Source organism: Arachis duranensis, chromosome 1, assembly GCF_000817695.3.
Source record: "Arachis duranensis cultivar V14167 chromosome 1, aradu.V14167.gnm2.J7QH, whole genome shotgun sequence".
Classification (NCBI taxonomy): domain Eukaryota; kingdom Viridiplantae; phylum Streptophyta; class Magnoliopsida; order Fabales; family Fabaceae; genus Arachis; species Arachis duranensis.
Genome location: NC_029772.3, coordinates 65,056,026 through 65,064,486, shown reverse-complemented (window position 1 = coordinate 65,064,486; position 8,461 = coordinate 65,056,026).

The window sequence follows — 8,461 nt, the reverse complement described above, 5'->3', positions numbered from 1 at the left end:
AATTCCAGGAATCATGCAATGTTAGTCTAAAGCTTTAGTCTAAAGGAATTAGACATGGCTAGCCAAGCTTCAGCAGAACATTATATTCAAGAGCTAAATTGATAAAAATCAATCAGCTTTGGTGATGATGAGAACATCACCTTGAAACTCTAGAATTCATTCTTAAAAATTCTGAAGAAAAATACCTAATCTAAGTAACAAGATGAACCGTCAGTTGTCCAAACTCAAACAATCCCCGGCAACGGCGCCAAAAACTTGGTGCACGAAATTGTGATCATCAATGGCACCATCAACATGGTACACTCAATTGCAATCTCAACTCTTTATCACAACTTCGCACAACTAACCAGCAAGTGCACTGGGTCGTCCAAGTAATAAACCTTACGCGAGTAAGGGTCGATCCCACGGAGATTGTTGGTATGAAGCAAGCTATGGTCATCTAGTAAATCTCAGTCAGGCAGATTCAAATGGTTATGGAGGATTAATGATAAAACATAAACTAAAGATAGAGATACTTATGTAATTCATTGGTGAGAATTCCAGATAAGCGTATGGAGATGCTTTGTCCCTTCCGTCTCTCTGCTTTCCTACTGTCCTCATCCAATCCTTCTTTCTCCTTTCCATGGCAAGTTGTATGTTGGGCATCACCATTGTCAATGGCTACAGTCCCGTCCTCTCAGTGAAAATGGTCAACCCGCTCTGTCCCAGCACGGCTATTCATCTGTCGGTTCTCGATCATGTCAGAATAGAATCCAGTGATTCATTTGCGTCTGTCACTAACGCCCAATAATCACGAGTTTGAAGCTCGTCACAGTCATTCAATCCCTGAATCCTACTCAGAATACCACAGACAATGTTTAGACCTTCCAGATTCTCAAGAATGCCGCCATCAATTCTAGCTTATACCACGAAGATTCTGATTAAGGAATCCAAGAGCTTAGAACAAGAATAAGCTGAATTGAATAGAAGAATAATAGTAATTGCATTAATACTCGAGGTACAGCAGAGCTCCACACCTTAATCTATGGTGTGTAGAAACTCCACCGTTGAAAATACATAAGAACAAGGTCTAGGCATGGCCGAGAGGCCAGCCCCATGATCTAAGAACTAGACGTCCAAAGATGATCCTAAGATCTAAATTGATCCAAAGATTCATAATACAATAGCAAAAAGGTCCTATTTATAGAGAACTAGTAGCTTAGAGTTTACAAAAATGAGTAAATGATATAAAAATCCACTTCCGGGCCCACTTGGTGTGTTTTTGGGCTGAGCATTGAAGCTTTTATGTGTAGAGACTTTTCTTGGAGTTAAACGCCAGCTTTTGTGCCAGTTTCGGCGTTTAACTCCCATTTTTTTGCCAGTTCTGGCGTTTAACGCCGGGCAGTCTTGAGCTGATTTGGAACGCCAGTTTGGGCCATCAAATCTCGGGCAAATTATGAACTATTATATATTTCTGAGAAGCCCAGGATGTCTACTTTCCAACGCAATTGAGAGCGTGAAAATTGTGCTTCTGTAGCTCCAGAAAATCCACTTCGAGTGTAGGGAGGTCAGAATCCAACAGCATCTGCAGTCCTTTTCAGCCTCTGAATCTGATTTTTGCTCAGGTCCCTCAATTTCAGCCAGAAAATACCTGAAATCACAGAAAAACACATAAAATCATAGTAAAGCCCAGAAAAGTTAATTTTAAATAAAAACTAATAAAAATATAATAAAAACTAACTAAAACACACTAAAAACATACTAAAAACAATGCAAAAAAGCGTATAAATTATCCGCTCATCATTAACGTGGAGATAAAGGGAGCTCCAGCGTTAGTGGTAAATGTGAACACCACTAACACTACAAAGTGGCAATTGACCACTGTTCTGAGGGTTACCTGAAACTGTAGGTCGATCTCTGACGAGATCTTCTGTACTGGTTGGAATGGTTTGGGTCCGACTTGTTAGACTTGGTGGTGATGCTGATTCCTTCGTTCCCGGAGGGTGGGGGGTACCTGCAAGGGACTCCGATACTTAAGTTAGCAAGGGTATTAAGCAGGTATTGAGTAGAATCAGAGTATGAGTTATATCTGGGTGCTCCAGTGTATTTATAATGGTGTAGAGTGACCACTTTTGGATGAGATAAGTTAGTTATCTTATCTTATCTTTATCTTATCTTTGACTGGGGTCCTCTTATCTTCAAGGGAACCGCCTTTATCTCTACGGGCTTTGGCCACCCTTGGATTTGGGACGTGTTCCTCTATTTGGGCCCTTTGTTTGAGCCTTCCTAGGATTTGGCCGAGCTCTTTTGAGAAGAGATCGGGTTTGTCTTGACCTGAAGAGGTCGGTCGCTTTGTCTGTAGAACATCCCGGGTCGGACAGCTCGACCCAGGGTATGAACAGTGCCCCTGCTCGAGATTGGTCTTTTATCTGGAGGCCGAGTTGTGGTTTTAGGACTTCAAGCCTTCTTGGGTAAAGCCGAACTCGAGCACTTTGTCGCTTTATCTTCCGTAGAGCTCTTTCTTGAATGCGGAACGTTTCTGTTGCGTTTCTTCGGAAAGCGCGTGCTTTTGCCTTTAGCATTTTTTTCCTTGGGAATGCGCGAGGGTTTTTAATGCCCCCATTAATTTGTTTTTGTTCCGTTTCTCTTGGTTTTCGTTATTCAAATTTTGTATCCAAGAGACGGTTTTCCTTTCCCTGTAACTTCCCTTCATTTTCGCCGTTTCCTGTCCTGCACCTCTCGTTTCTTTGTGATGCTTTGGCCTTTGCTTGGTGCTTTTCGCTTTGTGGTTGATTCTCTGCTACTCCTTTTTCAAAGTTTTCTTCCTTCTTCCAGGTTGGTTTTGCTTTCCTCTTCACCTTTTTATTTCTGCTACTTTTGTTTTTGATCCTTTTGATGAAGCCTTGATTTTGTATGCTTGGAAAACTTTAACCTTTTCCTTGTTTCTGTTTTTACTTTTGGAATGTGATTCTTCAATAAAGTTTTGATTTTGCCTAAGTTGTTGTTGGAAAGCTTGAATCTTTTCATACTACCATGCTTGACTGTCACTACGATGTATCTTTTCTGATTTTCTTTTCGTCCTTCTGTGTGCTTTCGGCTGGATTTCCTGGTAGTTTAGTGCCTTTAAGGTTTTGCATGTTGCTACGTTTTGAAAAAAGGTTGCTCCTTTGATGGCTTTGTTTTGTCGGTATTTTTTTCTACGGAATGGAGACGATGGTTTCTTGGTGATTTCTGGTTAAGAGAAAAAAAGGGTCGTTGCTGGGGTGTGAAGTTGTAGGTCCCTTTGGGTTCTTGTTCTGTGGTTGCCTCCAAAGGATGCCCCTAGATCTTTTGTGTAGGTCCTGGGGTCTCCTTTTGTTCCTTATACTGTGCTGGGTTGTGTGGTCAAGTTGTTTTGCTGTGGTCCGAGATGTTTTTTAGTAATCCAATATTCTTTTTCTTATTGTAGGACTAGTTGGCCTCATGACTACTCGCAAAAATATTGTTGAGATGTCTTCCCAGGTCCCGAGGGCATAGCTGATTGGGTGGATTCTATGGTTCTTCTGTGTATTTCTATGGTGGACTCTGAGTTTTGTATAGAGCTGCGAAAACATCATTGGGTTTGTGGTAGCGGTGCCCAGGAGAGGGATTATAAGCTTGTAGCGCCTGGTTCTGACGAAAAAGTTTGTTTTCCCACCTCAGTCGAGGGGGAGCGTCCCTTCTTCTATGCTTATGAATATTTCTTTAGTCAGTTGAACATTATTTTTTCTTTTTCTACCTTTGAAATCGACTTGTTGTGGTCATGTAACATTGCTCCATCCCAGCTTCATCCCAATTCATGGGGTTTTATAAAAATTTTTCAATTACTGTGTCAAGAGTTAGGCATCAAGCCTTCTCTAACTCTTTTTCTTTACTTGTTTGTTTTGGCCAAGCCTGGGGCTTCTTCAAAAAAGAAAGCTTCTTGGATTTCCTTTAGATCTGCTCAAGGGCACAAAGTCTTTGCCATGTATGACGAGTCCTTTAAGGACTTTAAAAACTATTTCTTTAAAGTTCGAGCTGTTGAGGGGGTTCGCCCCTTTTTTCTTGATGAAAATGATGAACCTACTTTTCCTCTTGAGTGGAAAAAGAATGTCATGGTGCCTCGGTATACTTGGGAGATGTTAGATGAGGTCGAGCAGGCCTTTGTGAGTGTATTGGAGGATATTTGGGGGGAGCCTCCGCATCTGGATACTAAGAAATTTCTGGGGGACCCATCTTTGGTCGGAAAAGTGCTGGGTACTGACTGATATGTTTTCATTTTATTCTATTTGACCCCTGTGATCCTTGACTTTTGTTTGTTGATTCTGTCTTTTCTGGATTTCAGAAATGTCGAAGAACAACATTTCCATGAAGGCTTTCAAAAAGGCCAGGAAGGCAGCCGCTGCACAAAACATCTCGGTCAAGGCAGCTGGGGAGGGGTCCTCGTAAACCATCATGAAGCCACCCGTGCCGAGTTCCCCTGTCCCGAGGAACGTGATCCCTACTCCTCAGGTTCGTCTGGCAGATCCCCTACAATCCTCCGCTGCTGCTTCTGGTGCTCCTTCTTTGAAAAAGCAGAAAATATCTGAGCCCTTTAACTTGGATGCCCCGAATTTAGATGCTATTGAGTTTGTCGACCAACAGATTGCCCCTTATGGTGGGCTTTCTATGGATGATGTTTGCCTTCTTTAGCACCTAGATTTCATTACCAAAAATAGTGTGAAGATGGCACATATGGGTGCGGCCATTTTTCAGACTATTCAGGGTATCCCGATTCATGCTACTAAATCTTTCATGGAGGAGGCTAAATCGGAGTTTGATCGGATCAAGGGTCTGAAGGAGGAATTGGAGGTGAAGTTGGCGAAGGTAGAAAAGGAACTGGAGGGTGAGAAGGCTAGCTCTATTGCCTTAGCGGCTTCTTTGAAGTTGGCTGAGGACATGGAATTGAAGCACAAGGATAGCTATGTCTCGGCTTACAGGGAGTTGGTGCGTCTCCGAGATGACTTGGAAATTGCTCGGGTTGATTATGTCGAGCTTCAGGGTCATCTTGTGGGTAGCGTGACTGCCGCCTACAAGAATCTGTTAGAGCAGTTCTGGATTGTTACCCTTGGTGCCGATTTGACTATTGTTAGTCTTGATAACATAGTAAAGGATGACAAGATTGTCCCGGATGATCCCGATGATGATATTGAACCTCCTATTGTGCTTCCTGTTAAAGCCTCTGCCCCGCCAGTTCCTTCAGCCCCCTCGACCGTAGTTGAGCCAAATCCTGACTGTCAGATCTTGAATCTAGGCGACGGGACAGTGGATGCGGTGCCTCTTCAGATTCGTCCTCCTTTACCTCATGTTGACGCTGCTACTGGGAAGCCTTTGGACTCTCTTTGATTATCCTTGATAGATTTGTGTATAGCCCGGCCTGTGGGTTTTGAACTCTTTTTTGTAAATGGTGTTTCGTTGATTGTTGATAGTTGCTGCTCTTAGCACCTTTATTTTGAAAAACAAAATAGTTTCTCTTGCTCTTGGGGTTGGCTTCAAGCGGCCTCTTGAGTCTTTGTTTTATGGTAACTGCCTTGTTTTTCACAATATGCTTGCTTGTAGCTTTCTTTAGCATTTATCTGGAATATTTCAGAGTTGTTTTTTATTCATCCTCTTTTGATTGCTTTTGGCGAAGTCGAGGTCTTATCGGGTCGAGCAATCTGCCCTCTGTTGGCTGATTTTCTCAGTTGATCTTTTCTTGAGTTATTTCTAGCAGCCCCTTGGGATTACTTTTTATAACTTTTTGTAGCTTTAGTCTGACTTTTTCACATCGGTCCCTGTTCCGTTACTAGGTAATCGTTTTTTCTTGAATCTTGTTCAGATCTCTTTTGTAACTTTATCTTTTCCAGGCCAACTTCGTCATGTCGGGCTTTGTCGAGTTACTTGATAATCCTCTTTCTTGGACCTTGTTCAGGTCTTTTTCAGGGATTTATCTTTTGTAGCTTTATCTTTCCGGGCTGACTTCGTCATGTCGGACCTTGTCGAGTTACTTGATAATCCTCTTTCTTGGACCTTGTTCAGGTGTCTTTCAGGGATTTATCTTTTGTAACTTTAATCTATCCGGGCCGACTTCGTCATGTCGGGCCCTGTCGAGTTACTTGATAATCCTCTTTTTTGGACCTTATTTAGGTCTCTTTCAGGGATTTATCTTTTGTAACTTTTTGTAGGAGTCCGACTTCGTCCTGTCGGGCTCTTCGAAATTATAGTAATCCTTTTTTATAGGGTTGGCCAGACCTCTTTCCAGGGCTTTACTTATAACTTGGGTTTTTGTGACTGGTCCGACTTTTGTGCCGTCCAGCCTTTAAGCTATTTTATAGCAATCCATTTTATTAGGACCTCGTCAGGTCTTTTCTATGGATCACTTCCTATAACTTCTTGTATTATTCTGTCTTCATCTTTGCCGATTTCGTAGAATTTGGGTTTTTAGCCCTTGTTTTTATCGTGATCGCACAGTGAATTCGGTTTTTACTTTTTGTCGATCTGTAGCTTTACAATCGGACGATGAATGTTTTTAGAATAATACGACTTAAGCATTTGTAGAGAATCTGAGCAAATTTTATTAAAAGAAAATACAAATATAGATGAAGAGTTAATTTCCCAAGTCGGGTGATTTGTAGGTCTTGGCATGGCACCTCGTTAAAAAATCTTTTCAGGAAAAAGAGCGTGCGCTGTCCAAAATCTTTTGTCATCCCTAGCTATAGTACCTTCTTAGGTTGCAGGCGTGCCATGATCTAGGAAGCTCTCGCCCGTCGAGTTCGGAAAGCTTGTAGTAGCCCTTTCCCAGTACTTCTATGACTCGGAAGGGTCCCTTCCAGTTTGCTGCCAGTTTTCCTTCTCCAGGTCGAGTTGCTCCTATATCATTTCGGATTAGGATGAGGTCGTCTTTATCGAAGGCCCGCTGTATTACTTTTCGGTTGTATCTGGAGGCCATTCGTCGTTTCAATGCTTCTTCCCTTATCCGAGCTCTTCCTCGGATTTCCGGAAGTAAGTCGAGCTCTTCCCTTTATAGTTGGAAATTGGCTTTTTCGCTGAAATGGATTACCCTGGGTGATCCTTCTTCCACTTCTACTGGGATCATTGCCTCCATCCCGTAAGCTAATCGGAAAGGTGGCTCCTTTGTTATGGAATGTGGAGTCGCTCGATATGCCCATAGGACTTGTGGGAGTTCTTCGGCCCAGGCTCCCTTTGCATCCTGTAGCCTCTGTTTTAACCCTGCTAATATAATTGTTGTTTTATATTCAGGTCGGCCGCTAGTTTTCTAAAGCCTGCGTCTGTGAACTGGGTACCATTGTCTGTAGTGATGGAGTGTGGAACTCTGAACCTTGTGATGATGTTTCTATATAGGAATTTCTGACTTTTTTGTGATATGGCGTTAGCTAGGGGCCCTGCCTCGATCCATTTTGTGAAGTAGTCTATTCCTACTATGAGGAATTTGACTTGCCCTGATCCTTGAGGAAAATGTCCGAGGAGATCGAGGCCCCATTTTGCAAATGGCCAGGGTGAGGTTACGCTGATGAGTTCCTCTGGCGGAGCGGCGTGAAAGTTGGCATGCTTCTGACATGGCGAACATGTCCTTACAAATTATGTGGCTTCTTTTTGTAGCGTCGGCCAATAGAATCCTACCCGAAGTACTTTTTTGGCGAGTGCTTGCGCTCCGAGGTGATTGCCACAAAGGCCACTGTGCACTTCTTCTAGGATATCTTTAGCATTGGAAGTCGGCACACATTTCAGCAATGGTGTTGAAATCCCTCTTTTGTAAAAAGTGTTATTTATGATGGTATAGTATTGTGCTTCCCATTTTAACCTCTTTGCCTCTTTCTCATTTGTAAGGAGGGCCTCCGTTGTGAGGTAATTGATTATGGGGGTCATCCATCCCTGATCGCGACCTGTTATAGCTAGGACTTTTTCTTCTTTTGAGATTGATGGTTTCTGTAAAATTTCTTGGATAAGGCTTCTATTGTTGCCTCCTGGTTTGGTGCTGGATAGCTTTGAGAGTGCATCGGCTCGGGCATTCTGTTCTCGGGGTATGTGTCGAATCTTGTACTCTCCGAGTTGTCTGAGCTGTTCCCTGGTTTTGTCCAGGTACTTTTTCATAGTGCGATCTTTGGCTTGGTAGCTGCCTGTTATTTGTGACGTGACTACATGTGAGTCGCTGAAGATGATAGGTTTTTGAGCTCCAACTTCCCAGCCAGCTTCAGACCCGCTAGAAGTGCCTCATATTCCACTTGATTGTTTGAGGCAGGGAATCCAAATTTGAGGAAGAGTTCAATCTAGGTCTCCTGGTTGCTTTCAATTATTATGCCTGCGCCACTTCCCGTTTTATTTGAGGAGCTGTTCACGTATAGATGCCATTCTATGGAGATTTCCGGTGTCTCCGTAAATTCCGCAATGAAGTCGGCCAGATATTGGGATTTGATGGCTGTCCGAGCTTCGTATTGAAGATCGAACT